Below are 8,998 nucleotides of genomic sequence, written 5' to 3'. Positions count from 1 at the left end.
TAGTTTTGTGAATCACTTGTTAAGGTAAGTGCAGGACCATGGCTTATCTAAGCTGGAGATTTTTTCTAATCTGCTTGTTTATGTGTTGTTTGGCTTGTTGATTGTTGATTGATGATTGTTGGTTGATGGTTGATGGTTAGAGATGTCTCTATTGCTTGTGTGTATAGCCCAGTAGATGGGAGGATTGCCTTACTGAGTGTTTATTAAATACTCATGCATTGCAATATGTGTTTATGGTGCAGGTAAAGGCAAAGTGTGACCGTGGAATCAGGGCGATGAAGAGGAGGATGTTCTAGTGGTTCGTTTGGTTGTCTGGCTTCTGTTAGATTGCTAGAGTGGAGTCCTAGAATGTTGTTTAGGATTGCTGGTTCTTTGGATGTTGTTTGGATCATTAATTTGTGATTGGAATTAATATTGGCTATTTATATTTATTAGATATTGGTAATGTTTTCCGCTGATGATTGTGATTGTGGTTAGGTGGCTAGTGGGTATGGGACCACTAGTTGTAGTTTATTATTATATTATATTATATATTTATTATTTATTATTAAAAAAAAAAAAGTCGGTCGTTTCATTTAGTCTTAACATGAGATACACGTAGGGCACCTTCTTGAACTTGACTGCGAACAAAGTGGTAATCAATAGCAATGTGTTTCATCCTTGAATGGAACACTGGATTCGCACATAGAAATGTAGCACCAACATTGTCACAATAAACAACTGGCAGATGCTTGAGAGAGACACCAAGTTCAGTGAGAATGTTACAAACCCAATTTAGTTCAGCAGTAACGTTAGCTACGACTCTGTATTCAGCTTCAGTGGATGACCTAGCGACGCCTTTCTGTTTCTTCGCTGTCCAGGAAATGGGATGATGACCAAGATAGACAATGTAGGAGTTGGTGGAGACATAGTCGTCAGAGTCTCCAGCCAAGTCGGCATCAGAGTAAGCGTGAAGGTTGATATTGTTGCGTGCAGAGAAAAAGATGCCATGTGTGGGTGTGCCGGCCAAGTAACGCAGAATTCGCTTGGCGGCTTGCCAATGATCAGTGGTAGGTTGGTGCATAAATTGAGATAAACGATTAACAGCATAGGAAATGTCCAATCGTGTGAAAGCAAGGTACTGGAGACTTCCAACAAGCTTGCGATATTGTGTGGGATCGTCTAACGGTGTGCCGGTGTCGAGTTTGAGTTTTGGAGATGAGGCCACGGGCGTGGTGACAGGCTTGGCACTGGTCATGTCATAACGATGGAGGAGGTCGAGTATGTACTTCCGTTGACACAAATAAAGACCAGCTTGAGTCCGATGTGCCTCGATACCGAGGAAGTAGTTGAGGTCCTCAGCATCTTTTACTGAAAACCGCTCAGCTAAGAGAGCAAGAATTCGTTGAACCCCAGTGACTGTGCTTCCTGTGACGATGATGTCATCGACATAGACAAGGAGATAGACGAATGTTCGATCCACCTTTAACACAAAGAGAGAGGTGTCTGCAAGAGAATTCACAAAGCCAATACTTACAAGATATGTCCAAAGTTCAGTGTACCAAGCTCGAGGAGCTTGCTTTAACCGGTATATAGCTTTGCGCAGACGACAAACATATGATGGATTATCGGTGTTGACAAAACCTGGTGGTTGCTCCATGTAAACTTCATCATTAATAGTGCCTTGTAAGAAATCATTGTTGACGTCAAGCTGCTTTATCGGCCAGTTATTTGTCACTGCAACATCCAAGACTAACTGGATTGTGGTCGACTTAATTACTGGGCTGAAGGTGTCTGTGTAGTCTTCACCGTATCGTTGATTGTACCCCTTAGCCATGAGACGAGCTTTGCACCTGTCCAAAGAACCAGTGGGTAAAAATTTGTTTTTAAAAATCCACTTACAGCCGACGACATTGAAGTGTGGCTGACGAGGGACAAGGTCAAGTGTCTGATTTTTCGCAAACGCATCAATCTCTAGAGACATTCCACGACGCCACCGTTCGTCTTGGAGAGCCTGTTTCACGGTTTGGGGCTCAGCGGGAATGAGTTTGGATAGAGCAGCAGCATAATTGTATTTCGGATTGGGTTTGTTGATGTTGTTCTTACTTTGTGTGACCATTGGGTGATGATTTGCAGGCGGAGCATGGTCGTCAGAGGCATCCGAATCAGAAGACGAGCTCGAGGAAGGAGGAACAGAGTTTGTCGCAGGAGCAGAGGAAACATCGTGAGACGATGGTGGTGATGGACTGGGCCCTGAATCCGGAATTTGGCTTCGAGGTGGAGTTGTATGCGAATGGGCCGATGTTGGGCCTGATGTTGTAGATGGCGAAGGAGTGGTGTTCGACACCAGAACTGATGGAGAGGTGGCTAAAGGTTGTGTCGAAGATTCACTTACCTGGTGAGAAGCTGAGCGCGTTAATCCCGGCATCGTCGGTAAGACCAGGGACGGTGGAGGCGAGGGCGGTGGCAAGGGATTTGGTGGAATTTGAAGAGGAACTTTGGTGAATGGTTGAAAGGCGATTGAGACATGGTCGGGTGTTGGAGAGGGTTTGGACATTAGAGAGGTGGATCGACTAAAAGGGAAGACTTTTTCATCAAATTTCACATGACGGGAGATGTAGATGCAGCCAGTGTTTGGTTGTAAGCACATGTACGCACTTTGAGTTGGTGAGTACCCAATGAAGACACAAGGCGTTGATCGATCCTCTAGCTGGTTGGATGTGTAGGGACGGAGCCATGGGAAACAAATACACCCAAAAACACGAAGCTTTGAGTAATTCGGAGTTGTACCAAAGAGTTTCTGAAACGGAGTTTCCATACCAATCACCGGCGTCGGAAGAGGATTAATGAGGTAAGTAGCAGTTGCAAGTGCATACGTCCAGTAGGTCTTAGGCATCGCAGCATGAGTGAGTAGTGTTAAACCAGTTTCCACCACATGTCTATGTTTCCTTTCGGAGATGCCGTTATGCTCGGGCGTGTGTGGTGGAGACGTTAGATGAGAGATACCAGCGGAGGAGAGGAATGACCGAAGGGCAAGAAATTCACCGCCATTTTCGGAGTAGAGAGTCATGATCTTAGTGGAGAAGCGGTTCTCAACGAGGGCTTTGAAGGCTTGGAAAGTTGCACGAACATCGAATTTGAGTTTAAGTGGGAACAACCAGGTGTATCGACGGTAATGGTCTACAAGCATGAGATAGTATTTGTAGTTATTGATAGAGAGGATAGGAGAGCTTCAGAGATCTGTGTAGATGTATTCAAGGGGACGAAAGGAGACAACTGAGTTGTGAAAGAAAGGTAGTTTGTGTGCTTTATTGATAGAACAATCTGAACATAAGGTGTTTGTGGTTACAGATTGTTTGCAAGGTAATGAAAACGAGAAATAACGGTATTGGTAATAGAAATGGACGGATGACCAAGACGACAGTGCCAGTCATCCGTAGTTATTATTGGTTTGGTGGAAGCAAAGAAAGAGGAGAGGGTTGATGGTGAGGCGGGCCACTCGTACAACTCACCCCTGGTCTTGCCGATGAGCAACGGGTCCCCCGAGCCCAGCTCCTTCACCTGAAACCAAGCAGGGAAAAATTCGACAGAAACCTTGTTAGCGTTGCATAAGCGATATACAGAGATGAGGTTTTTCTTTATATTTGGAACGCATAAGACATTATTGAGATAGAGGGGACGAGAGGGAGAGGGTAGAATGCCAGAACCAGTGTGAGTGATGGGGAGACCAGTCCCATCGCCGATGAGAACATTATCACCACCATTGTAGGGCTGGTGAAGAGAATGATTAGAGAGATCACTGATAAGGTAATGAGTGGAGCCACTGTCCATCACCCATGGACTAGAAGAGGCTGTTGCTAGATTCGCGCGAGGCTGCCATGGACGAAAAGGAGATTGGAGCAAGGCAGATTGAGACGCATGATTATACTGGTTGAGTTGACCGCATCGTTTAGCACTATGACCAAAAACACCGCATGACTGGCACTTGCCTTGATATCCACGAGAAGAGCGATTGTCAGGTCTTGGAGACTGGTACGACTGCTGGTTGTTGTTGTTCCATGAGTGATTTTGTCGCTGAGTGTGTTTCCCATTGTAGATGCGTGATTGGTGTTGGCGTGAGGCGACATTAGCAGAGGCTGAAACAAGAGTGGAGGCAGAGGAGGCAGCAATCAATAGTTTCCTTCTCTAGTGAGAAGCTTCTCATGAACTTCAATGATTAAGGGAGGGTTTTCACGTCCTTCAATCTGATCGACAACAAAATTATAGTCTTCAGGTAAGCCGGCAAGGATGAATTCAACTTGTTCTTCATGTTCGAGTGGTTTGCCCAAGAGAGCAAGTTGATCAAAGCGAGTCGTAAGGCCTTGCATATAATCATCGACAGACTTGTCACCTTTTGGATATTGCTTGAGTTGAAGGTGAAGTTGCTGGATGTGTCCCCAGCTGGGATTAGCATATGTGGCAGCAAGTTTGGTCCACATTTCTGATGCAGTTGTGGTCTTGGTAACAACAAGTTGAATGGACGGAGAGAGCGTACCAATAAGGCCACTATAGATTAGCTTGTCCTGGCGCCGCCATTTGGTGTAGTCAGGATTTGTGGTTGTCTGGTCATTGGCGGTGACTGTCGGAGCAGGCATAGAGGTTGAGCCATCAACATAACCAGCAAGGTCATGGCCATCGAGTAGGGAGTGTACCTGGAGACTCCACCTGATATAGTTGGTGGGCGTTAGTTTTGTGATGTTGATCATATTTATGTTGAGAGCATCGTGAGGTGTAATAGTAGCATCAGTGTTTTGAGCCATGGAAAAATAGCAGAGAGCAAGAAGGATGAGATCGGAAAAGAGAAGAAAGAAGAAGAGATGGGAGAGAAGAAAAGAAAGGAAATTTTTTTTTAGAGTATCGAATATGGCTCTGGTACCATGTAAGAAGTATTGTTCTTGTATATTAAGGTTTTGTACAAATCCCTATTTATACAGACTCGATGACTAGAGCTTCTAGGTTAAACCATTTATAGAAGGTTCCTAAAATAGAGTAATCAAATATCCTAGACAGAGTAATCAAATAATGAGAATTGAATGAGAATCATTGACGTATCTCTAACATCAACCAGCCCTTGAACAAACATTAATTGCTGGGACTTTACTACACTCCACTTAAATCGTATCTACATATCTATGTTTTTAATGTGAACCATAAAGTTATTAGCGCATGTTCGTTTCAAAGTTCATGTTCTAATGCACATTCAGGAAAATTCTGATTCAAATAGGAGTTATGAGAAACGAGTTCCAAAATAATAAGAGATTAGTCATGGATATGTAAATAAGTAGCAGATTTCACCAGGAAATAATAAGAAAAGAAAAATTCTGGCTAAAAAGTTTTCTTCTTTTATACACACTTTTTTGAGAAGGTCCAAGCGTTAAGATCATCAAAAGCCCCTAATGATTCAGACTTCAGTCTTCAACGATTCTTCAATCACGCCTAAAGGGAAGTTTCAAAACAATTGGAGGAAGTTTAGGGAACTCGACAATAGCCTGCTTTGAATCCTCTATTTTATCCACATGCTTACTCTTCATCGTTGCTTTATTCACAAGAAAGCTCGGTTCCGAATCCTCTATATGATCCAGCGGTTTACTTGTTGTGGCCTCGTTTGCGAGAAAGCCATTGTCTACCTAGTTGTGTTACTCGCATTGGCTGAGTGCTTGATCTTTGCAGACCATTCGCGTTTTCTCGGTTTAGATGTAGTAGTTTTCATGCTTTTTGGTGTAAGAAAGCATGATTCAAGAGCTTCCAGAGCATGAGTCGTCAATGGCCGCTTTCTTGTACTTTGTCTTCTTGGAATGTCTGTGTTTGTCTGTAGGTTGTGCTCTTCTTCTTGTTTTTCTAATGATGCACGTTCTTGAGTAGTTCTACTATCAGTTGACGGAGAATTCTTGTCTGAGGCTGACTTGGGAGGTTCTTGTTGTTGGGCAGGTTCCAGATCCTTAGAAGAGCATTTTTTGTCCGAACACAACCAATTTGATTCGTCTTGTTGTTGTTGTTGTTCTGATGGACTGATTTCATGAAGAGCTCTCTGTTCCTTTGATGAACAGAACCCTTTTGGTTCTTGTTCTTGTGCTGGTATACTTTCTGATTGCTCAGTCTTGAGGTCCATAGAATCAACAGATAACTTATAGTGGCAGCTGGTTGTCTAGTCTAATGCAGGTGGCTTCAACGCTAAACTTTCACTAGAACGTATTATATCTTTCCTTACACCAGCACTGAGCCGCCTACGTTTTGGCAAGACGAGAGAACTAACCGAATGAAGGTTGATAGATTTTGATAACAAGGCGAACCTCTTCTTAATCTTCTTTGACTGCCTTGTTGGACATTCTCCAAAGTTTCCTCCTTTACAACATAATCATTCCCCTTAAGATACTCACACTTCACATCTTTAGTAGTGCAAGATTGGTTATGTGATGATTCCCCAATGGCTCCACTGGATATCTTGCAGGGATTCTCAGCAACCGGCAAATTTTTCCATCTTCTTATACCAGATAAATGTCCACCTTGTTCCACACTTGTATCCACAATCAAGAATCTCATCGAGTCATCCACCAGTTTCATTTTTGCCTCCTCTCCCACTTATGTTCATTAGCAAACATGACATGCTTCTGTTTATCCAACGACTTCATTTGGAGTCTTCCCATAGAGGATTTGTTATCTCCTTGACAAACCTTCAATTGAGAAGCCAGAGATTCTGACTTCGGAACTCTTAATTCACAGAACTTTCCTCCTGAAACAACCCGAGAAGTGTCCACAACAGTGAACTTCCTATGAGTAGAAGAAGAGTTTTGCAATCACTGATTCCATCGATAGTCCTGGTCTCTTCTGTCTCAGACTCAAGAAGCTTAGGCTCAGAAACCACCTTTTTGAGAATGGCACTGATAGAATCAAAGTAATGATCACGTTTTACAAGTTTCCGTCTTGAAAACTTCTTAACCCCAGGAACCATGAAGACGATGTAACCTCGGTCCTTTGGCTGCTCAGAATGCCACCCTCTATGTAGCAAACGCGGCCATAAAGCGTCCCAGAAGATATGATTGCAACGAGCTTTGCTCAGACGGGAACCACCAGTAAATATTTTGATTATACCATCAACTGTGAGTGAACTGTACTCCCTAAACCAGATATAATCGCAGAAGAAACTGTAAACCATTGTTTTGCATTTTATAGGTTCCATTGTGAGAACTTTTAGGTCTTCCTTATGTTTACCAATTGCTACAGCCTCTACAAGAGACCGAAGACCCACTAGTTCCTTCACCACGCTAATATATTCCTCCAGAGATTTTTCCCATCAGCAAATGACTTTGAGACCTGTTAATGGCCAACAAAAACCCTGTTAAAGCGTAGTTATACACTTGAAGGATATTTTCATAGTAATAAAGCGAAGAAAGAGACTCACATCCACAAGCTTCTGTTTGTTTGGTTCATCGGGAATGCATGGAACCAAACGGGACAATAACAGTTGTAGCCTCCAATCTGAATAGAGCTTCTTCCCTTGTATGCATCTCTTGCTCCGCTTCTTAGACCATATTTTGTATTTAGCAGATTTGTAAAAATTTCCGTAGTAAAACGAAAGTATATCTCCTATTTCTTTGTTTTCTAACAACTTCTTCACCTGAGCAAAGTCCTTCCCAAATGTATACAGCCCAAGAACAAAGCCATCTACTTCCAACTCCTCCCAAGAACTGGATGACTTCCCAGGCACAGCTTCAAGATTCATCCGTTGCCTTGATACCAGGTTCCCGTCACTCCCACCTCTGCGGCTTCTTTTTTCATTTAAGAGATTTGAGAGATTCATTCATGTCGACATCATCATCTCTAAGTCCATGTTTATCTCTACATTTGGTGTCTATCCAAATTACTTCAACAGGTAGTCCCACGAGAAAGGAACAAGAGGAATCAGAGTCTAGATGATTTGAGAGAAGTGCTGCACGTTGGGAATGAGACATCATAGGAGGTATCTCAACCTGATAAACGTCTCCAACACGAATATTAACTTTTGGATCTCCGCAGACATATTCAACGTCAGAAGAATCTTCCATATGATTGTTTTCTTCATCCATCATAAGAACTGTCTGCATAGACCAAACTATATGTCACTTGACAACCTTTTGAGGGTAATGGAAAAACAAAAACTGCAAAGAAGAAATCACACAGCTGTTTCACTCATTCACTGTTACACAAAACCTTCAAGAACATACTAAAGTAACAAGCAGAGAACAAAAGGCGACGAGAGACCAAATAAGAGAAAGACTCATATGAGACCAAATAAGAACACTAGAAAACTAACGATAGCTAAGCATGAACACCAAATTAACAAAACGCAGCTTAATATTTTTGGTGAAAAGCACATAGAACAGATAAGCAAATAGGTACATTGTACATCAAACACTTAAAGTCTCAACACGATTACAAGAAAGAGGAGACTAAAATCAAACCATAACTAGGCATTCAAAGATGAATTACTAAAACGCTAAATCAAATACATCGGTTAAGAACCACAAGTCTGGGATCAAGAACTCAAGTACAAGGAGAAATTGCAGAAGACCCGAGACATGGTTCAGCCATAGACACACACAAAATTCCAAGTAACCGACATAAAAGTCATAAAATTGATTTTTTTCAAAGCCAAAACCCATAATCAAGAACATGCTTATCAGAGACACCAAGGGTCTATCCCACAAAGCATCAACAAAAACATGTAATTTCTCAATGATCCAGTTGTTACAGGTAAATCCACGTAAAGGGATAAGACGAGTTGAAAGCAAAGGAGCATAAAGTTGAAATCTATACGCATACTCAAAACTTGAAAACATGAATTCTACAGGGGAAACAAAAGAAAAAGATGAATACTTTCATGTACAAAGTCCATCTTGTTTTTACATCTATCTCTGATTTGCTATGCATTCACAGTAAAGTTTTGATGAAACGTGAATTACCTAAAACGGGTACTAGTGAGGAGAAGGAAGGAACAAGCAAG

The 8,998-nt window shown here is 42.2% G+C and overlaps 1 pseudogene; it reads right to left on the bottom strand.

Moving 5' to 3' along the window:
• Positions 5,402 to 8,084, bottom strand: LOC104787367 (annotated as a pseudogene).

Source organism: Camelina sativa, chromosome 5 (genome assembly GCF_000633955.1).
Source record: "Camelina sativa cultivar DH55 chromosome 5, Cs, whole genome shotgun sequence".
Classification (NCBI taxonomy): Eukaryota; Viridiplantae; Streptophyta; class Magnoliopsida; order Brassicales; family Brassicaceae; genus Camelina; species Camelina sativa.
This window is presented reverse-complemented; position numbering and strand designations above follow the sequence as displayed.